At 39.9% G+C, this 23,479-nt stretch overlaps 1 long non-coding RNA gene across 1 annotated transcript; it reads left to right on the top strand.

Moving 5' to 3' along the window:
- The first annotated feature begins 2,998 nt into the window (after nt 1–2,998).
- Nucleotides 2,999–7,276, top strand: LOC121133770. Its single transcript, XR_005870748.1, has 2 exons — nt 2,999–3,186; nt 6,717–7,276. It is a non-coding gene; the product is annotated as an uncharacterized LOC121133770 (long non-coding RNA).
- Nucleotides 7,277–23,479: the final 16,203 nt, after the last annotated feature.

The raw sequence follows: 23,479 nt of genomic DNA on the forward strand, positions 1-23,479 counted from the left end.
TCTTTAAAGTGTTTCATTATTGGCAAATGTTAAGAGGTCAGTTGTTAAATATGCTTGCTTCTATGGTGGAACTTGGAGTATTAAAGTCAGAACCCTTTGAGGCTAGAGTTTTAGCTATAATTTACATTTCTATGTCCCCCTCCCAGAAGATTGAGACAGTGGAATGAATAAACATCATCACATGGGCCCTGGATCATGCATGGGCACTGGGTCATATGCTCACACCCAGCTCCCTCCCTGGTCTCAGCTCTCCTCTCTGGGTCCAATCACTTCTCTCTTTAGTTTCCATATTTAGCCTGTGGATATCTATTATCTTTCAAGTCATGGTATAATTCTGGTTAAAGAATTCTGAAGAAGTGTACTATATCCTCCAGTCACGTTCTTGAAGGTCTTTGCCAGGTCTCCATTTTTATGCTATGGGAGCTGTAGCAGTTCCCAGCATCTCCATTGATTATGTATATCCAGGGCATCATACATACACTTAGCCTTTCAGAGTCACGCTAAGTACATTATTCCCCGTATTGTATCAGTTTTGCTTAGAAGAGTTACAGTGAACTTTCATTTCTTTGCTTGTTTTTATCTGGAACTAACCCTGAAACTCTGTGACTTCATAGGCCTATTTATTCTGCAAGTGTATTCCCTCTCAAGTGGGATGCCTTGTGCTGTATATAGCCAGGCATCATGAGGCAAAGACAGAGTAAGCGGTAGTCCCTCAGATACTTGGACTCTCCTAGAGATATTTTATGAAAATAGAATAGGAAAACAGGAAGAAACAATAAAGTCTTGGTCAGAGGAAACTTGAGTTTTTCACTGCTATGGAGAAGAGGATGCTGCTGATAGCAAAATTTGGAAGTCTCAGAGAGATTTAAAAAAATAAAAATTTAAAAAAACCTGTGGTGCTTCAGATTTCAAATACATGTAAACACCTTGGTATTTTAATAGAGACTCACTCTTCATGAAAATCTTGATGAGACTGTGTTGTACATGCCATACAAAATTAAAAGCAGGTGAGAGATTTTTAAGTTCCTACCCCATCTACCCACCCCACCCCCACATCCCACGATATTCCCTCTACATGCTTCAGAATTTCTGGAAAGTCCCTTCACAATAAATAGGACTGAATGGACATGTCCGTGAAGCCCAGGAAAATGGACCAACTGGAAGCTAAGCCACGTAAGTAGGTGCTCCTGTGTGGGGAGCAACTGGACTGTGCAGTTCTCATTTCACAAGGGAAGGATAGAGAAGTTGTACCCTGCGACAGGGCCACTCTCTTTGGCCTGAGCAACCCCATGCCTCCCTCCTTTTTCCTTTCTCCCCACCCACCTTTCGTCGTCCTCAGAAGCCCATGTGTGTGAAGAACAGCAGAGGAATGTGGGTGGGTTGACTTGTATAATTAAATCCATGTTGCATCGTGTTCTTTAGAATTAATAAGGAATCCATCCCATTGAAACTCACCATGACATCTTCCCTCTGACTCAGATTTCTTTTCTGCTTTTCTCTTCTTTCCTTGGCTAAAAGCATTAGACATGGGGCTATGGTTCAAATTAGCATCCTACATTTCTCCTTTCTCTCTCTCTCTCTCCTCCCCCCTTTAATTGAACTTTTCTGTTCAGTAAAAAAAAGTGTAGTTTATTTATATTTCATTTTCTTCTAGTTCACTTATCCACCATTGTCTTTTGTTGTTGTTCTTTGTTTCTTTCTCCAGGATTTGAGAGGAAAACACAAGACAGCTCTTCAACTTGTTTGTGATCAACAGATTGGAGAATACGTCAGGCCGACCAAACACTGACAATCAGCTATTTGCCTTTGGGAGGTTTCATTTCCTAGAGCATCATCTTGTGATGCCATAAAAGCCATTCCCATGGATGCCCATCTCTGTTGGTACAGTTACGTATATGTGACCTTGATACAGAGAGGAGAGAGACCTCAAGCAAATGCCACTTGTACATTTCTAGGTCATGTTGCAAAACACCTTTTTATTGGAAGTAATAATTTGACTTCATTTCCTAATAAAAGTAGATTTATGTGCTGGATACATGATATGCATGTTTGTGCCAATGCTCCTTCACGGCAGTTACTGAGGACTAGATTGAACTGTGAGTAACATTAGACTTAAATAAGAGGAGCTTAAAACTGACTTTAAAAAGAAAAGACTTTGCTCATTCATGGAGAGATCTTGGCTATGATGGTTCCATTCTTGAAGTCCTTTTAAGCATCCAAGGATATTTGCAGCTCAAGGTGTGGTTCTCAACTTCAAGGTCCAAGCCAGTGATTGCTATGCCACCTCCAAGGCAATCCCATTAGCTGTCGAAAAGAACCCTCTGCTTCCTTCATGAGCTCCTGACTTTTGACCATAGGCAGGCAACAAGCAGTTAGGTGGAAATTCACTTGAGATGTGGCACTGAGGTTTGAGAAAGGCACAGGTTCAAGTATGAGTGGCACTGACTCTAGAGCCTGTGGATTTGAATGTGACATCTGTAAGTCTATGCTTTTCTCATCTGTAAACATGAAACTTCAAAAATGTAAATTATGAAAATAAAAATCATTCTTCCTGAGAGCAGAATAATGATAAAAGATTGTATCATGTATAAAAGAATTGGCCCACTAATTAGCATCATACCAGGTACCATTTTGCAGATTTGTCAATTTCCTGCTGAGTGGTTTCTTTTCTTCAAGGAAAATCAAGTTGTGTTTAGAAGCTGGAGATTATATCTCCCAGTGAGCACAGGCTCAGTGGTTCCATGTGCTTCTCATAAGTGTGTCTTCCAGTTCAAAAGAAACTGGTGTGAAACAGCTGTTGAGGGAAATTTCTGTCTGCAGCAGTTTAGTACCAAATAAAGACACAGAGGCTTATATTAATTATTAGCTGTTTGGCTGATAGCTTAGGCTTCTTATTGGCTAGCTCCTTTTCAATTATTAATCCATTTATATTAATCTATGTATCACCACATGGTCTTGGCTTACTGGAGAATGTCTGGACCTGTTGCTTCCTTGGCAACTATACGGCATCTCACTAAAGACTCACTCTCTTCATCTCTCCTCCCAGAATTCTTCTTGCCTGGCTACATGCTGCCTGTCCATTGGCTGAAACAGCTTTATCCATCAACCAAAAAGAAAACATATGTTCACAGCATACAGAAGGACATCCCCTATCAGACAGAAGCCCCGTTGGTTGTTCCACCTCTGGTAAAGTGGGTTTTATTCTGTAACTGCAGTTTTTATTTATGGGGGATGTGAGGAGGTATTGGGATCCACCTGCCTGTATTCAGACACACTCAACAGGACTAAGATTTGAAAAGGCTAACTTGATTTTATAAGGTCATTTAATTTCTTCTTGATAACAAAGCTTACTAGTCAGCTACAGTCCTTAAACAAAGTAATAGTTGCAGGATGAAAGTAAAATTAACATACAGAACCTGTAAGTAAACTCCCAGAAATATTGCTCCTGGTTTTTGATTAGAGTAGAAAAGCAAGAAAAAGAAATCCCCAAGAGTTCTAGGCCAGCCTGATCTCCACAATGAGGCCTTGTCTCAACAAACAAAAGAAATACCAAAATAGTCAAAATGGGTAAGCATGCCATCTTCATTCTATCTAGGACTAAGAAGACAAGAGAAACACACAGCTTTCTATCTCTTCCTTAGGAAGTCTATATAGTAGTGGTGATGGATTTACATCTTAGTATCATTAGCTTAGATTTATTTTTATGGCCATATGACACCTGTACACTAACCTGAAATATGCCACTTATTATGAGCAGCCACACGACCATTCTTTTTTTTTCTTATTCCCCACATGCACAGAGCAATAGACATTGGGACACAACTGTCAGTGCTAAGTAGTTCTTGAGATTTATCCAGTGATCCTGGGCAGTTACAACATTCCCTCTCTCCCAGACACCAGAGCCATCTTTCAACATCACATGCTTTAGCCCATGATCAGGATCTTCACAGGTCTCCTAGTTCTTTCAGAGTAAAACATAAAATCCTTTGTATGATAGTTTGGCTCTTGGACTTTAGCTCAAACCAGATTGGTGATCAACTGCTTACAATAGCCAAGATTCTCCACCTCTCAAATTTTCCTTCTCAAGCTCTTCAGTTCCCTGGAAGGCACTCAGCTCCCAACTCACTTCAGGACTGACGAAGGATGATTCACCCTGGCAGACCAGAAGAGCTCTCATCTTTGCCCCCCCGAACCTCAATGCCTTGTTTTGCTTATTTTGTTTAAGACAGAGTCTCACTGTGGTCCAAGCTTTCTTCAGTACCACTGCAGTTCCCCTGCCTTGGCCTCTTGAGCACCGAGCTTACAGAGTAAGCCACTATGTTCTCATCCTCAGATACCATTTCTCACCCTGTGAACGAGCATCAGTAACCACTCCCTTCGCCACATTTCATTACATATCCCTTCAGTTGACATGTGCATGATGCCACTTCCTTCTGTTGGTAGTTTGCTCTTTTGGTTTGATGTTTTGACTTCAAAACAAAACTTTCTTCATTTAGTTGCATAGGTCAAGGAATCTTCCTACAACCTTAAACTTGCTTCTTGAATTATTGAGGAATTCCTCAAGAGTCAGAGTAGAAGGAGGGGGTATCTATTTACAACAGGTGTGCTCTAAATGGACAAAATATTATTTCTCAGGTTTGGTAGTGAAGTAAGAGGTAGTTACTGAAGAACTTTAAATGCTAAGGCTAAAATATTGCTTTTATTGACACTGTGACATTTTATTTCATTGTAGCAAGCAGGTCGGACTCTAGAAAGATCATAGGAAGTCAGTTTTAGGAGAATTCTTGGTAGTTTGGAAGCAACATCTGCCAGCTTGATGGAGGGAAACATCTTTTGATTTCAGGTTGTGAAGACATTGTCAAGGACAACTTCACAGATATAAATTCTTAGTATATATTTGGGAGAATAACCTCTGTACTCTAAGGGAACAAATGAGTTTTATGCTTGGAAATTATGCCTTCTTATTTTTAAAGAAATACTGAGTCCTACTCTTCATTCTGACAGCCATTGTCAAGTGTAATTCTAGCCTCACTTTTAACTAAGCTATAAACTTAGATTCCCAACACTTCTGTTTACCAGATAAGGCTAAATTGTTTTGTGTCTCATAGTTTGTCAGTTGGATCTGGATCAGATGACTAGCTTCCAGCAATGGACTGTGAACAAAGTATCAAGATAGCTAAGATAAAATATCTCCTACCTTTCTTGTCACATAAAGAATACGTGATCTAAACAACATTACAAACTAGGAAAGTGTTTGATAAATAAGAAAAGTGCAACTCCAGGTCTGAAGCAATGAGTCAGCAGTTAAAAGCACTCGTTACTCTTGCAGAGGACCACATATACATAATTGAAATAAAGAAAGAAAAATTAAACTCTACTGTGTGGATCCAAGGAGTTTGGAGGCTTTTAGGTTTATATGAGTTATGCAGTGACCACATAGAGTCTTCTGTAGATTAAAGTAAGCTACAAGCATGCAAACACAAACACAGAGTGGGAGAAATGGAAATGGAAATAAGCCATATGATAAGGGAGGTTTCATTATTTGGTAAATAAAACAGCTATATGTAAAGTGTAGATGCTAGTAGATGTCAGTTCTGAAGTTAGACAATTTCGACCTGTGATGAGAACTCACTTAGTGTTTTCCAATGTGATCAAGTTACAAGCAGTGAATTCTTGGTAGAACATGCATATTTTCAGAACCAATCCTGAGCACAACAAATCAAAATCTCCCGGGAAGAAATTTGGATCTCAATTATCTTGTAAGTTTTTATAAGGAAAGAAAGTGGGACCCAGGAGGTCAGTGACTTTTCTTTAGCTGCTGGCCTGATTATCTAGCATGTTGGGACTAGAACCCCGTTTCCAGCAAGCCTCATGATTTGCTTGTGGGTTCATGTAATAATGTTCTAATGGAGTGAGACTAAGACTGGGCCTTTGTCTCCCTTTCTTTGATAAATCATGTCAAGACCTGCAAATGATTTTACTCCCTAACAATGAAAAGAAGATGTAATTTTAAAATTACCTTGGATGTACAGTAAAAGCGGCATTCCCATAATCAATCATCCAAAATCATGGGGTTATTTGGAGCGATTTGAAGGAGAGAAAATTGAAAACATGTTGTTAAACAATGCACCGAAGAGTTATCAAATCATAAACATCTCGATTACTTTAACATGTTGATTATTTCACATTTAGGGTCTCTTTACAAAATAACTCTGGCCACGAAGAGACCTGGGAAAATTCAATGAATCTCTTCCTAAGTTGTTAAGTGTACTGGGTTCAATCATTTGGCTATGTGGGAACACATGTTAAAAGTAAATGTATACATATATATATATATATGTAGCTATTATTCACACTTTTCACTAAGTAGAAAACATGGAGGCCCTACTATTAGGGCACATCTCTGAGGCTATGGAAATAGCTCAGGGACTGCAGTGGTATAACTCTGAACACATTAAAATCTATCTGGAGCTTTGGAAATCAAATATACAGACATTCCATAATGAGCCTTGGGATTCACAATAATTCCCAAACCTGAAAATTCATAACTAAATAATGGCAGCACATTTATGACATAAAATGCCTTAAGCCATTTGTTTATTATTATATGAGGATTTTAAGTTTTATGTTTAAGAAAATTGAAAGCCTACCCTTTCTTTCTCCCTGGGAAGAGTGATACACTAATTAACTTTGAGAACTTTTATTTCTTTCACCAGATGAGAGCTAAGCCAGGACTGAAGTTTATGTGAAGGCATCGATTCGGCTATCAGAATCTGTGATCATACACTTTTTAAAAACTAAACCAAATTAAATTAATCTTTGTTGAAAAATAAATGATGTAATTCCTAGAGGAGTCCATTTTATTCACAGAATGGTGGCCTGTTTCTTCTAAGTGGCTTGCAAGACAGCAATGTCTGAAATGGTTCTTAAAAAAGAAATAGGAAACTGCCTTGAGTGTGGCAGGTGTCTAGAAGGAACCACAACCTGTGAGTGATTTGTGATCTGAGGGATCATCATTATAAGACTAAATTATATGTGCAATCTTACCAAGACCACATTCAAAGGTGGAATTCAAGAATTTACTAAGATCTTATCCCTTCAAGGACTTCTCAAATGAGCCTAGGCAATGTTAGCAACCATTCATCTGGCTGAAAATCACTGTGCATCTTCTAACTTTTCTTGGAATAGATTCCTTATGTAGACACAATGTGAGCTGAATTGCATCTGGTTAATGTTTTTGGAGAATTTTGTTGAAATAAAAACTTGAGTCTGTGTAGTGTGTGGCTGATTTATCAGTGCCTGTCCATATGAAAGGAAGGAAGGAATGTAAAGTGTGACAACCAGAAGGTCACTCTGCCAGTCTCCATCCAAGTACAATTAAAGAGCCATGGTCCATAGACCCCAACATGGATATGAAGTTTTCTTTCTGAGAAGTCAATCATCTCTTAGACCTCTTTGAACAGACAAGAAAAAGGAGGGCATAACAACAGCGGGGTAGACAGAAATCCCAATCATCTTGCCTTTGGCTGCCATACTTAAGATGCATGAGTTTCTAAATAAGTTTCGTAACTCCTTGGAGCCCCAGTTTTCTTACTGTTGAGAACATAATATCACTCATCTCTGTGAGCATGAGAATTAGCAGACATCGTGCGTGGGACCAGACATCTGGTAGTTCCCAAGAACATGATCAGGCTTCAGGAATCTCAGCAGCATCAAACATGTACTGCGCCATCTATCGTGTTTCAATACTTCAACCCTGTCCCTGGCATTCAGTTGGCACTTGTCGTTAGTGGACACCCAACACATAAGTCATGGTCTGCCACAGGACAGCTGAATCTCTTTTTATTCTGAGTGCCTTTGGCCTTGAAAAGAGGGACAGGCAAGACCTGAGGGAGAGTGCCCATGTATCCTGCCATGGATCTCTCAGGAATGCCAGGAGGTGGTTTCCAGAGAAGTAAGGCTCTCATCACCTTGGTTTCTTGGTCTGGTGTGGATTGCAAAGCCCCGCTGCTGGGTTTCTGGGCCTCATTTGGCATTTTGTGGTCTTCCCTCTTCTGAGTCTAGAGTAAAAACTGAAACACAACTGAAATGTCAGGTTCTATTTTGCTTCAAATGCTCCCGAGGGTTGGGTAGAGGTTTTTCAGTTTCACCACAAGCATTTACAAGGGCCGCACACTTTGGCAGGACCTGGTCTCCAGATAGGTCAGCTGCTCCAGACCCAGAACGTAGCTGAATTCCAGAGGTCATGAAAAGGTGAGTTTCTGGGGGGTCCTGGAAACACTAACTCAACCTTGGTCCATCATTTTGCTATGTTCAAACCCCAGTATAGCCAGGAGTGGCTCGGTTTCTGGTTTCAAAATGAAATTTTCACACGGCCCAAATCCCAACCTACCCTAATTTAAAGAAATAGCCACTTGGCGTGTGAGGCAGATAGATCAGCAGTTGCTCACATGCAGCTGTGCACATCTGGCACACAGGTATGTGATTTTGCATGAAGATAAATTGTGTGGGGACCAAATGCACAGTTGTTAAACTAAAAATGAATCGCTTCTTGGAAGCAATCTTCCTGCACAGTGGGGTGTCTGCCTGAGCCTGAGCCCTTTTCATTAGGTTTTTCTCAGAAAACACAGCCTTCTCCAGAAGGCCTATGGCAGAGGAGGGGATGCCCACACCTGCAGCTGACTTTCTGTTTCTCTTCTAGTCACACGTGAATACAAGCTCCAAAAACCAAGGCTTGGTTTTCTTCCCCAAAGCTTTACTCATAGCAAAAGTCCTTTAAGAAAAAGGCCAGGCCTTCCTTCCTATGACATTACATTTCAGTGAAACTATGTTTTGTCCAGAAACATCTTTATTCTTTACGGAGATATCTTTTGTTGACAATTGCTGAAGGATTGGGGCCTATTACTAAACTTGATTGACAAAGAAGTTCATCTCCCTGGGAACTAATGAAGTCAATAGTGGCCCTTCTACATGAACATTTCTCCAATAATTCAGCACTTGTGACTCATGGGAGAAGAGCATGCTACCATGCTGTTCAAATCAAATGCCTCACCTTCACTGTATTTCATTAGACTGTAAGGAAGAGAACTGATCTTGAGTGAGGTTATTTTCTTGCTTCTATAAAGCAGCATCCTGGTTCGAGGCTTAGTGTGATGTTTACCAAGGGAGAATTATTAGGTGCTTGTACAAATGGATCAATAACAGAAAGAGACTAATACTGTCTTCCTATATGTAAGCAGGACTACTAAACACATCTTCATTCTACCCTCTACTCGCTCCCTTTTCTTCTTGCCTCCTTCACTCACTCTCTCCCTATCTATAGTAATATATACTACATTGAGGTCAATAATGGTCCATATATACAATGGTGGCAGAGTAAGATTATAATGGAATTAAAATTCTCTGTCTCTTACTGACAACCATTATAGCATCATAGTGAAAATGCCTTACCAAAATTTTGTAGTGATTCTGTTACAAAAAACAAACTCTACCATGTCAATTACTGAAGAATGGCATATGCAATTATGTACAGTTCACAGTATTAATAAGGAGGCTAAATGGCCATGGTAGAGATATATGTTTCACTATCCAATATCTATTCCTATTTTAAAGCACACTTTTCCCCACTAATAAAAAAGCAAAATTTGCTGCAAATTTGTATGTTATGCTATACAGTAATCACTGTGTTTTCTGTGTCTCTTTATCGCACCAAGACCACTTGAAGTGGTTGTCCTACACCATCAAGGTTTGTGTGAAATGCTCACATAGCAATAGAATCACCTAACACCCACTGTTCAAGATGTGGTCCCATTACTAAGTGACTCATGCCTAATTTTGGAATGAACAATGAACCCAGTAAGTGAGAGGGAAATCAGAGTAATTTTTACATAGCCTGTACCTTCAGCCTTTTGATTTGGGGTACTGAGCTAATTATAATACACTGTTGAGGGCCTATGCTATGCCCTTTTTTCTCAATGTGTCTACCCCTTTCCTGCCTTGTCACACCCTGAGTTATTCATACCTAGTTCTCATCTCACTTATAACTCTCCATGAAGGCGAACTGTTTGTTAGGAGCACACTTGTCTCCCATGTTCGTCATCTGCTTGATCCTCACACCATGGACCTCGCCAAAAAACAATTATCTTTTTTTTAATTTCTGACAACTGGCCCTCCACAGTTCATTAAAAACAATCTGGCAGAAGAATGCAAAACTTCTTACTTTTCTTGAATAACTGTGCTGTGACTCTGGGTATTCCTATTTTATGGAATCCATGACAACTCAACATATGAATATAAAGGGTCTTCCTGGACTTGACCCAGAACTCAAACAGAAAGAAGGTGCATTATGAAGTAGCTTGCAACTGCCAGGATTTTGTGGGACCTGCCTCAGGGGGGTCGTGACAAGTCATAAAATAAGGAGAATGTGAATGAAAGCAGGACCAATGATTTTTGTTCTTACAGAAAAAATGCCTTTTTTAGGGCTCGATGCTGAGTCCAGAGTGAGTGCAGAGGCTAAGTCTCTGTGGGAGCTGCAGGGGCATTTGAGAACAGCAGCTTTTGGTATAGGATGCTAAGTCCAGGAATCATGAACACATAGTCTCCCAAGTGTGTGACCCATTAGTGGCCCTCATTTGCCCCTTGTCTGCTTTTGCTTTGGATTTTTGCTTTATTACTCTTTTGAGTCTGGTAATGGAGAAAAGCCTTGGGGAAGGTCTGTTTTTTTTTTTCAGAATGCAACATAAATTCTACATTTATACTCACAAAACAGAAAACTGAAAGGTTTAATACACACACATTTATGAATCTGTTGCTAATGTAAAAATGTAAATATATTTTATATAGGTAAATATACAAATGGCTTGCTATATATTAATCCTAGTTTTACAAATAGGACTCAAAATACTGATCAAAAAGAATGACTGATAGAATAGCCAATGCTGTACTCTTCATAGCATATATAATAGCTTAGAGCCCCATAATACAATAAAATATCATTCTTTAGAGATCTCAGGAATTTCTGATAAGAGTTTCCTACAGTTTCTCACTCTACCAGTGCCCAAACTATGTCCCTCATTCCTGTCCTTCAACTTAGGGCTCTTGTTCTTTCCTATCAAGTGTCTGTGGCAGGAGTCCTAAAGTAGCTTTGCTTCCACCCATACATGGTATTCATACCACCCTCGGTGATAGCAAAGGGACATGTAGGGAAAACACAGCAACCTAGAATTATGGAAGAGATAAATTATGAAACCTCAGTTACATTATGGCTATAGAACTACTTATACTGGAAACAACTTTCTGGGGAAACCAGAACATTTGCTATTTACTATCATAAAGTGCTACCCAGTCAAAACAACCCATGATTCCAACTGAGGTTACATAATGGTCAACAGGTCATGTGCAACCAAATAATGACTTCCTAAACGTGTTATGATAGTTTCTTCAAAGGGTGACTTTGCACAGAGACTAACAACCACTAAGGGTAACCCAGAAAGTCAACACAAAGAAGGATGGGGCAAATAGGGGAGGAAGATAATCCTAGATTCAGAACCCAAAAGTTGATATATCACATTTCAACTTGACTTCTTCTAACTTAAGCCTCTTTAATAATGACATAAGGAAAAGATTTTCCTTTCAATTCTGACCTTATAAAAACATTTCTCACATTATGGGGTATTCATAAATCTTATTTGTGAAGAACCTGTAGTTTGCATTTCCATTGCCACTTATCTGACTAATTTTCTCCCAAAAATTTGTTCAGGAAGATCCTATCGTGTTATGTTGTCTTTCAGGTCAATGATTGGTTATATTCACTGGAAGCCATCTGAGTCTGGAGGGCCTTGAGCTCCAAGCAAAGCATGTTTGCATGTTCAGCTTTCTTATCCCTTAAGAATAGGTGCTTATCAAATACTGTCTAACTAAAATAATTGGCCATCTTACTGAGCCAGCACTGAGAACTATTCTTTCTAAAAATTTAATCAGTGTTGTCAAAACCTCAAGATCCTGTGGTTGAAAGAACTGGCCCACTGAGACCTGTGCTAAGAATTATTTTTTCGTAGACCTCCTGTGAGATAAGGAAAAACAAACCGCCAACCCAATGTTGCTTGGCCAAGAGATCTTCAGGCCATCTATAAAATACCATCTTCCAGATTTGACATTTTATGACATTCCTTGAGCATATCTTATTGTCCTGACTACATCATTCCAAACCTCCAAAACCAGGCTTTTTCTCAGGAAATTTAGTAGACAGTGTAGACTGTTTCTTTCTATTTCAAGAAATGCCAGCATGTGGGGTGCACTTGAAATCCAGCTTGCCTTTGATGAAGAAAGAGTCAGAATTATCTGTTCATAATATCTTTGATTGGCATCAGAAGAAAATTAAGCCACATTAATAGAAAATCCCACTATGTTAAATACTATAATCCAGGACTCAAGTCCATCTCCAATCATATGTGTTTCTGGGCAATTCTTCAAACCTGAAATTCAGCTCCCAACTTGTATAGAGAGCCCATCGTATATTTCCCCTGACACATGTGCAGAGTTTTCATCTTCTATTGTCTTTCCTGACATTGAAAGTGAAATCTCTTTTCCCTCTCTTCAGCAATCAGCATACCAATGATTATGACTCATAGATCACAGACAAATTTTTTTCTGGGAAACAACTATCTAAAAACCTACTCATGATTAAGAATTGATGACTGTAGGAATGTTAAGATGAAATGCAGGTATCTGTGGTCATAGCATGGAGAAGCCTTGAACATAAAGGTCACAGGTGGTGACCTTTGACTAGAGGAAAGCACACAGAGCAGAATCAGCTGAGTTACATAGGATGTCTTATACATCTGAGTTATTGAGTGCTATGTATAGCCCTTAAAATTTGTCTGAATGTGTTTCTCTAAAGCACTCCTATCATTCCAGCAGGTAGTGTCTCAACTGTCCCTGGAGGTTCTGCTGGTGTTGCTTACTAAAGAAAGCATCCATTTTGGCAATAAACCCCCAATTCTCTAGAGGAAATATGGTATATGCCTACTAAAATGGTGTGGACTATTCATCTATTTACTTTTAAGTACACAGACTGAAGGAGATATTCTGAGCTCTGTTGACTGAATGGTCTATAGATATCTAAATAAGCCATACTGAGATGAGATGTCTTTAAGAACTGAGCTCCTGTAAGGAGGCAATCCATCATCCTCTAAAGCACATTTGTAAGTGCAGTGTGTGGTCTTATTCCCGTAGGCATTTCTTGGCCTAGAATTTGATTAAGATCTTTGGGGAAAATAGTGATATGGAACAACTGGTATACCCCAACATAGATGGCTCAAATACTCGTAACTCTACAGTCCTCCTTTTGTTTTTATTTATGAAGAATTCCAATGAGAATAAACAAAACAGAAAGCATAATAAATAGTGTCTTCATTTTAAATGAACCAGAAATGTTGTACTGCCGTTTGCTTCATCTGGGACCTGGGATGAAACAGCCTGTTTGTCATGTATTTGGCTGAACAAGATCCAGTCTATGCCAAGACTGCATTCCTTCTGGAATGTGTGGTTGTGCCAACTGCCATCAGCTTTGATGATGGTGTTCTAATCTTGCCCCACCTGCACACAAATGCTACTAACATCACTGAAAGTGATCGATCGTTCCTGTATCCTAAGATGCTCTAAGTCAGAACCCCACTTCTTCTAAGAGGCAGTGCCCTTGTTGAGGATGCATGGAAAAACTGTAGATACAGATTGTGTAATAGTGTCTTTACCAAAAAATACCACCATATTCGTTTTATTTGAGAAGTGCTGGAAACAATGGCTTTATTCAGAGCAAATCAACTGTACTTACTTCATTTCTTCATTTCCAAACCAGGAAAATGCAGTCACCATAGTTCCATAGTTCTTACCTCTGTGTGACGAATCCTTTGTTGAATCAAGCTACATTAAGCAGTTGTGGCTAAGTTTTAATACATTGCTTCAAAGACTTTTTTATTTTTAAGTTTAAATTTAGATTAGAAACAAGGTTGCTTCACAAGTCAGCTCCAGGTCCCTCTCCCTATCCCTCCCCTCCTCCCGTGCCCTGCCCCTAGTCCCCCATTATCCCCTCATTTCCCCAGGGAGTGTGAGGCCCTCCATGGGAGTGTCATAGTCTGTAATTTCATCCAGGGCAGGGCCTAGACCCTCCCCCAAGAGTTCAGGGTAAGAGTGAATCTCACATTGTTGGATGGGAGTCCAAAGTCCATATGTATACTCGGGATGAATAATGATCTTCAGCCCAAGGCTCAATAGGTTACCTAGGCCTCCTCACTTCAAAGACTATTTTTAATATAGTATCTTTAATCCGTTGAGAATTTTATATATGCATATAATTTATTTTGAACATATTAATCTTTCTACTCATCATGACTCCTCCATCTCCTTACTTTATGCTATATTATTTTATTACTATTATTATTATTACTATTACTACTACACTCAGAGTCCACTTTATGCAGTCCAAAATCTCATAGGGTATAAAGTCATTCACTGAAGTAGGCATGGTAATATACCAGAGACTCTACCCTTAAAGAAAATCACCTCTCCCTCCCCTCAGAAGCCATCAACTATCAAAATCCTCTCAGCTAAGGGTAGGGCCCATCCATGCTGAATTGCTGACTGATTTATCTTATGCAGGCAATCATAGATGCTCTGAGGATTTGTTAGTCCTATCATGGTTACCCCAAAATAGTATTTGGGTTGACCAAGAGAGTATAGATCATTTGTGCTCATTTTCCAGGTCCCTATAGATTCTATTTTTGAGGAGGTCATCCTAGTGAATCAAGATCTACTGCCATTCTGGGCTTGAAATAAAGAACACAAAATTTCTTATGAAATATAATGGTGACTGGAGAAAGTCATCTGTTGACATGGTATTTAAATATTACACAGACCAATCACTTCCAACATTGCTGATGATAATTTAGATGGACAGGATAGGCCCTTTAAAGGATAGCTCTGAGCTCTTCTTCTAGGCCCTCTGCCCTATAATTGCCTCGATCTGCCACAAACGCTACATATGATCTGGAACATTTTATTCTTGCTTCCCTGGTTGTCAGGTTCTTGATGTGAGATGGAACAAGTGGGAATCGAAGAACAACACCACTCAGGAATCTTGTTTTTATTTACACTTACTTCATTGGCATTTTAATGAATGCTATGGTCCATCGTTCTGTAAAATAATTGCGCAAAATTGCTATCTAAGCCAGAGAACCCATGGCGCTTCCTAAGTAATAGCGAGGATTCATTAAGATAATGACCCCTGGGGTCCTCCTTCATGAATACCTTTAATATAATATTGTGGCTCTGGAAAGCCAGTTACATGGCTGTGGAGCTGTGAGGATTTCACTTCTATTTCAAGCACCTCCTTTGTAGAGAGGCCATGGGAGCTTGTTCCAGAGAGGCATCTGGAAAGCATGGAGTGTGACCTCCAGCTGTGCTCAGTTTCAGCTTGTTCCAGCGGGTGACCCCGCAGTGATCTCTTTCCATCCAGACCCAGACATGCTCTGTCTCCCTGGCTGCCCTGTATCTTCCCTGGCCTGGTAGGAATGACTGGGCTCAAGGCAAGATGACTCCACCCTGGAGAGGGGCCTTACATTGCCTCATATTAGGACAGCCACTTTAGCCGACCCCAAGCAACTCATTCACTCCTCATCCCTCATCACTTCATTTGATTCTATTCCCAAGTCTTCTTTTTCTGGGAAAGGATCCTTCTTACAGGAACCAACGAGAGTGTGTCAGTCATTTAAGAATAAACACAATCAGAAGGAGAAAGCAGAATCTATTCATGCTGGTATCTTCTAACGTCCAAGGTCAATATCATATAACGAAGAAATGTAGGAAGGGTGATATCATCTCACATCCAAAATGTCATTCTGTGTGGTTTGTAGCAACCCACATGTTCTAGAACTTGAACACTATTTCTTAAAAACATTTTAGCTATCCTTCTCTCAGGATCTGCCATATCCATTGTGATAGACATCACTCACATACTATATCTAACTTAATTGTAATAGTTATTTTAGCTTCACAGTAGCACTAGTAACATACTTCTAAAGTTTTGTCACATTTGTTTATTTATACTTATACACATGTATGTGGTTTTATGCATATATGTCACTAGAATCGAAAGCCAAAGAAGAGCTCTAGCTGGTTCTTGTCTTCCACTATATGTGCCTCAGGACATCCGTCTAGGCAGCAAGTGTCTGCTGAGCAGTCTCTCTGTCCCGACTGGCCATAGCTCAAGTGTTCAAAAATCCCTGTGCTTAAAGGATACTTGATTGGACAGCACAAATGCAGAATATCCATGTCATCACAGAAGTTCTATTGGATATAGATGATCCTAAATTCTTTTAATAGGACATAGTCTGCAAACAGATGACTGACTTTTCAAGAACAGGAATAAAACAGCACAAAACTGCTTCAAAGAGCTCATGGTTTGCAGAGAAAAGAGTCTTGGAATTCTTACATCACAATATTCAGAGTTTCTGAAGTGAGGGAAAACAGGAAGTGGACCAACATGCAAGGTGTGAGATGGCACACACAAAAGTATGAAGACATCAAAACACTGCACCTTCAGAGGATCGGGACATTTCTGGTCCTTTGCCTGTAGAGCACACAAATCTACTGAGTTTGAGCGGCGCATGACAGAGTAAACAACGTGGCCAGAAAGGCAGCATCCAGATTCAATAGGATCGTATATGCCATGCATTTTGGACATAGAGACTTAATTGTAAGTGGACCACTGGGTGATTTTTTTCTCCACTTGGCCTTTTTGAAATGCAATGCTATTTTGTTTCTCCTCTATCAGACTCTTTAGAGTCTCAGTATTTACTTTAGAACTTCTGTCCTTTCTGTGGTTTATCTGTCCTTCTTCCAGGACCTCCCCCTGGATTAACATCTCCTACTGGCACACTAGGCCAAGTGAAAGATATAATGCATGTTTTAAATTTGTAACGTTTTGCTTTATGAGGACGGCAGGGGTGGCTTATGTCACAATTCATATGCAGTCAGAGGAGAACGTGCTAGAGTCTATTCTCTCTTTCTATGGTGTGGGTCCTGGAAATCAACACATTCCAGTCACTGTCTCCTATGTATGTATGCTTTATGTTTGTGTTTAGCTAAAAATCATGAAGTGATTACATTGTATTTGTATTTAGCTAAAACTCAAGAAGCTCAGAGATGTACCTTCAGTTTTCCATGAGAATGACAGTCACAACATAAGACAATACAGCAGCGAAGGGAGGCCTTAGCTCATCTTGGCAACAGTTAAGAAAAGCCAATAGAGGGGAATATGGGAAAAGATACTTAGAGATATGAGGTACTCCAGCATCTCATCATTTTAAACACTAGGTACTTCCCTCGAAGATACATGAATCCTCCAGAGCTGAGTTGAGAATACTTTCTGCATAGTCATCTTAAATGATAAACCAATAAACCTTCATACCATGAAACAACTCAAAGACAGTTTGTTGAGCACTTGACATCTATCTTTAACTCTTTTGAAGGTAAGCCACGCAAATCAATGGTAAGAAAGACATTTGTTTTCATGATCCTAACCTCAAGGACAATCATGGCAGATTTCTAAGCTTACCTACTGCTGTCCTCTACAGCCTCCAAAGAGGGCCAGATTTGCTCTCAGAGTTTATTAACAGATGTTAAAATTAAGATCCAGGAATATGAAGTAACTCTCAGATGTCACATCTAACTAGGAATTGGGGCCAGATCCCTTCTATCTACTTTCTTTATCTTCTATCTATTTCTATCTTCTATCTTCAGGCATTGAAAGGTATACATCAAATTATGTAACTATAGAATGTCTTTCTAAAATAAAATATTCTCAGTATATTGTGATAAAATATAATCTAAGGCAAAAAATAGAGTGCCATGGACCTTTGATGCCTGCAAGTAGTTTAAAACAGACATGATACTCTCAGCAGTTCAAAGCCCTCAACACTCTACTTAATGACAAACAGAGGCAAGTCTTCTTAGGAAAGTCACCAAGATTAAAATGGTCAGCTGGCCATAGTTACTGGGAGCCTTCCTGTTACACTAAGGGAAGGGAAGTGTTTGATGAGTCTAAATGTTTCTTCTTTTCAAATAATAGAAGCCAAAGTGCATTTACATCTTTTCTCACTAACTTAGTGCATCAGAGGAGTTTATGACAAAAATCACAATGGCCAACACTGAGCTGGTGCTGCAGGGCAAACACGACATAACAAAGTCTGTTTCAAATCCCCCATTAAATAATTGCAAATAAGTCCCAGCCCATGTTTTTTTAATTAATGGAAAAATAATAAGATAAGAGTTAGAGCCATGGAGGTTTAAAAACAGCCATAGAGTTCAGGATACATTTGTTTTCAATTATAAATAAAATATATTCCACCAAAGGCAGCTTAAGTCGTAATTGTATTTTTTTATATAAGTTGCTAACAATTGATGGAATGGCCACTTTCATAACACTGTGCCTCCAATGGGTCCATGCCCTTCTTTCTCAGATGTCAAGGACAAGAAAATCATTCTGAGAACTAGCCACTCAATGGTCCATCTAAGGATTTGGACTTCTGGCTAAAGCCCACACATGAATGACTGGCTGTATTTGACATGGGGAGCTACATGAACATTTGATTGTGGTTTTAATACTCTTTCCCAGGAATGCTTCTCAGAGGCAGTTGTTATTAGAGTAGCCATTCATCATTTGTTAAAAGATGAGCCTTTGACAGAGCTGACAGCGGGGTGCAAGGGGCCTCATTTACCCATCTCAGTGTCAGAGAGAAGTGTTACATTATCTCTATCTCAGTGTCCAGTCTTTCCATCTGTGTGTAATGGGTGGATGGTTGTTGACCTGGACCAACTGTAGCATTCTAATCTAGGAAATTGTATCTGTGTGTCTACACTGCCTGATAATTTGTTTTGAATGTTCTGAGTCAGGGGAATAAAATCTTAAACCTACTTATATAATTTTCTCTTCTCCAAGTACTTTGTTTTAAATTTCATTTTACATTCCAACCAACGTTCTCCCGCCTAACCCTTCCTTCCCCCCCTCCCTGGCTCACCCTCTTCCACCCCTCCATCAACTCCTCCCAACAGGTAAGGGCTCCCATGGAGAGCTGGCACATTAAGTTGGGGCAGGACCAAGCTCCTCCCCTCTACATTAAGGCTGATCATGGCATCCCCTCCTAAGGAATGGGCTCCAACAAGCTAGCTCATGCAGCAGGTAATCACTCCTTCCCCCTCTACTCACACTATGGATTAAACCTATGGCCTCTCACATGATAGGTCAGTGTTCTCTCAATCACCAAGCTATGTTGCACTCTAGCCTCTCTGGTACATTTAAAAATTTTTTGAAAGACTTGGCCTTACCAAGTCACCAAGCTGTCACTAGCTCTGATGTCCAGGGAAGCTTCTGAACTTGGTCTCAGCCTCCTGAATATTATGGGATCCCAGGCCTTTCCTAGTCATTTTCTCATATTTTAAATTGGCAATCATAAAGGTACCTATTATCTCTGGAAGTCGCAATTCAACTAAGTTACAGCTCTGTCTAAGAAATTCTTTTCATGAATGACATGATCTAACAATTCAATCTTCTTATATCAGCAAGAAGTTTGTTGTTAAATATATTCAAGTAAATATATGCATAAACCCTACAGGAGTGAGTCATAAATCATGGGGTTTGCAAAATCAGGTGGTTTCGAGCTTCTATTTCAAACTTACAGAATTTTGTGGTATCCCTATATTTCACTACTGCCTTTTGCTTTCCATCTCCTAAAATGAACCGGCTTCAGCAAGTAGGAAAAGAGCAGTCACCACATAGGAAATCGCAGCAGTAGGACTAAATGGACAGCTACTCTGGCAGGTAAAATTTGGGGTTGGGGGACAGTATAAATGCCTCACCTGCTTCTATGTCTCCATTCTCTATTTGCTCCTCAAGCATTATCAACATTCACCCAGAATACAGCAAATCACTTGGTATCCCCCAGTGTTGCCTTGTCTGTGAAGAATTTCCTTTAGCTGGAATGTGAACCAGACCCCACCCAATATATAGATTTTAAATTAACAGGAAAACGTGGCCCACCCTAAGCAAACTTTTCTGTCTTTTCTTCTACCAACTCCCAACATGTCTCAGATTTCCACCTTCATCTGATAGTGACAATATTAGTTTTCTGTGGCCGAGAAACAAATTACTTCAAACTTAGTGACTTTTAAAAACATCTCCTATAACCTCATCATTTCTCTTTGGGGCTGGAATCAATTGATTTACTAGATTCCCTGTTCAGGGTCTCAGAGGACAGCACTCTGCATACCCCCTTAGTCTCCTGTCTGGACTTTGGGCCTTTCTTACTCCTCCTGTCTTCTTGCTGGTGGAAATTGGATCCTTGGAACTGAAAAGGTCTGTCATCCTTCTTGTCCTTAGCTGAGAGACGCTCTCAAATCAGACAGTCTCTCATACTTCCTTACCATGTATATTGCTATCAATCAGAAACTCAATTCTTCAAAGTCACAGAGAAATACCACTCAAGTCAGCTAAGACAGAGCCTGACATGACACCATGATGGAGCCCAATGCCTTCAGAGGAGAACTTGCTGCTCACTTTCACTCTTGGAGATTACCAAGTGGTGGCTAGAACAGCCATCATTTCTGTCAGCCAAAAACAAGCCAAGTTTCATGTTCATGTATTAATATATGTGAGCATGAGTTAGTCAGTGTCAAGGTATGCAGGTGGAGCTTAAAGGACAATTTTATATGCCCATCCTTACCTTCCACCTTACCAAAGATAGAGACTATTTGTTGTTTGTTATTGTGCATGACAGACTAACTGGCCCATTTAGTGATATATTATTTGTGATTTAGTGAAGATTGACTGAGGACTCAGAAAATCAAAGTCAGCCACAAGACATAGAATCCATGCATATACCTTTAATCCTAGCAGCCAGAAGCTAGAAGGTGGCAGTACGCACCTTTAATCCTAGGACTCAAGATTAATAGACAGATGGATATCTGTGCATCTAAGGCCACCCAGATCTACCCAAGAGTAAATCAGTCTAAAGGAGAATTATATATAACACCTCTAATCCCAACATTATGGAATTGCATAAGAGAGGAGCAAAGTCCCAGTATGAGGCATTCATTTTCCAGCCACACTGAGGAGAGGCAGCAGTTTGACACCTGGTAAAAAGCTCATGGGTAGATCACCTGTTTCAGTCTGAGCTAGTGGTAGAGCCAGTGGCTGGCTACTTTGCTTCCATGAACATCAGTGTGACCCCAATATCTGTCTCTGGGTCTTTAATTATTTGTGTTACAGGCCCACAAACTCATAGGGATTCTTGTCTTTACTTCACACATCTCTGTAGGAGGGCTGGGCTATACGTCCAGCTCTATGTGGATTTGAACTTTTATCCTCATATTTGTGCTGCCAATGCTCTACTCATGGAGCTACCTCTCCAGGCTTCCTAGAGCATTGTTTAAACTCTTGAAACATGTGTTTTTCTGTACCTACTATATTCTGTTATCCTTCCCTGCCTTGCCCTAAAACCATGACCTTCATTGATTCCTTAAATTTCCATACCTTTCCTTTAGGGCTTACAATACATCCAAAATCTTGCAGGGACTTACTGGCTCTGACATTGCCTGTATTTTTCAGGCTATTCTACTTGACACAAATGTACCTTCTTTATGATTAGGGATGCAAATCTATATTCAATACTGCGTAACATGGTGTTTTCTACATAGGCAGTGGCTGAAAAATGCCGGTGGAATTCAATTGAACCAAAGTGGAGAAATCAGAGAATATACAACTTGGAGCAGAGCTTTGAGGTCATGTAGACTAAACTCTTTTCCTTGTTGCTCTTGGCTGGAGGCTATTGGCATCTCTTCATGTTTGTATGTCCCATCTGCTATCAAACATTTTTATGACATTTATTTCCTCATTATGGTCCTTATTTGCTTTATTTATCTATGTGTGAGGCACAGGAGAGTTGGAAATCCTCCTTTCCCTTCACAGTGCTTCCTTCCCCCAAGCCCCAGCCAGCTCAGACTCTGATGCCCAAGACGAGTCTCCAGGGTTCCCATGATAGCATGATTCCCATCTTCCCTAAATATCTCTCTGCCTTCTCCATCCCTCCACCATCAATTTCAGATTTCCTGTCCTGACATTCAAGGCCTCCTTATACTTTGAGTCTGTCTTTATCACCTCCCCTATTTTCTTCATGTCTCACTCCCTAGCTCCCATTCCACATTCTGGGCCTTGCTCCAAGTTTCTCCATATTCCTGGAACTATCATCTTCTTCCCCTTCCCCCAATCTCTCCCACCATCTATCAAGCCTTCTCCCGTTTCTCTTATGGTCTTTCACTCAAAAAAATCAGAGATGCTCTCCATTGGCACAGTAAGCAAATGAGTATTTAATTTGCTCTCCCGAAACATTGACTCATGACTCTTTGTCCAATGAAGAGTATCCAGAGAAGACAATTGAAGTCTTAAGCAGCTTCCAGAGCTGCATGTTGGGAAGCAGGATGGAAGCCTACCATGGGGGCAGAATTAAGTTGTCTTAGCCACATGACCCATGTAAATTAGGAAGGGTAAGAGTTACTTGGGTTCTGGGGAAAGGGAAAGAGGTTTAAGTTGAGCTATCATGGTTACCAGCTGGTATGATTTGGAAATATTATATAAACTCAGACATTTGGTTTCCTTCTTTCTAAATGGAAATTATCCTAGTAATGGTACCTGATGATATTAGTTGAATAAATAAACACTATAAAATTAACAGAATTTCTCAAAATACATGAAAATGACATGAACTATTGCAAAGCAGTGTGTGTGTGACTGTAGCTTGTATCAGATTATTAGTTGCGATTGACTGTAAAGATTCATTGTTTTCCTAGGAACTTCAACTGCATTGTTAAAGTTCTTTTTTATCTTGTTTATCTCAAGCACCTATTTTGAAGGTATCATTAAACTAGGGACATTTTAACTGAGAAATGTGTTGGATTTTCCTCTAACATTGCTGTCATATTCCTACTTTCATTTCTCTACCCAGAGTTCTTTCCTCATTGCTCTACCTCATTAGACCCAACACTATTTATATTCCTGGACTCATTTATTCCCTTGTCCTCATCCATTTAACATCATATCTTGGCCTATTTTCTGTTGCTATGACAGAATATCCAATACACAGTAATTTATAAAGTAAAGAGTTTTATTTTGGTTCACATTTCTGGAGGTCTAAGCCTTCAAGGTGAGGCAGCCACAATGGGCCATGATTTCCTACTCTGCTATGAAATGGAAGATGGCATGAGATGGTAAGAACACATGGAAAAGATCATTGAGGATAGCCTTGCTTTACTACAACTCACCATTGAAGTAACAAAACCATCTAAAGAGCAGGAACTCAAACTGAGGAGGCAATGGCTTCCCACTTGCCCTCTAGGTCTCAGCACTGCTAGAATGAAGTCTTAAGAATAAGCT

Source organism: Mesocricetus auratus, unplaced genomic scaffold, assembly GCF_017639785.1.
Source record: "Mesocricetus auratus isolate SY011 unplaced genomic scaffold, BCM_Maur_2.0 Super-Scaffold_100024, whole genome shotgun sequence".
Taxonomy (NCBI): Eukaryota; Metazoa; Chordata; class Mammalia; order Rodentia; family Cricetidae; genus Mesocricetus; species Mesocricetus auratus.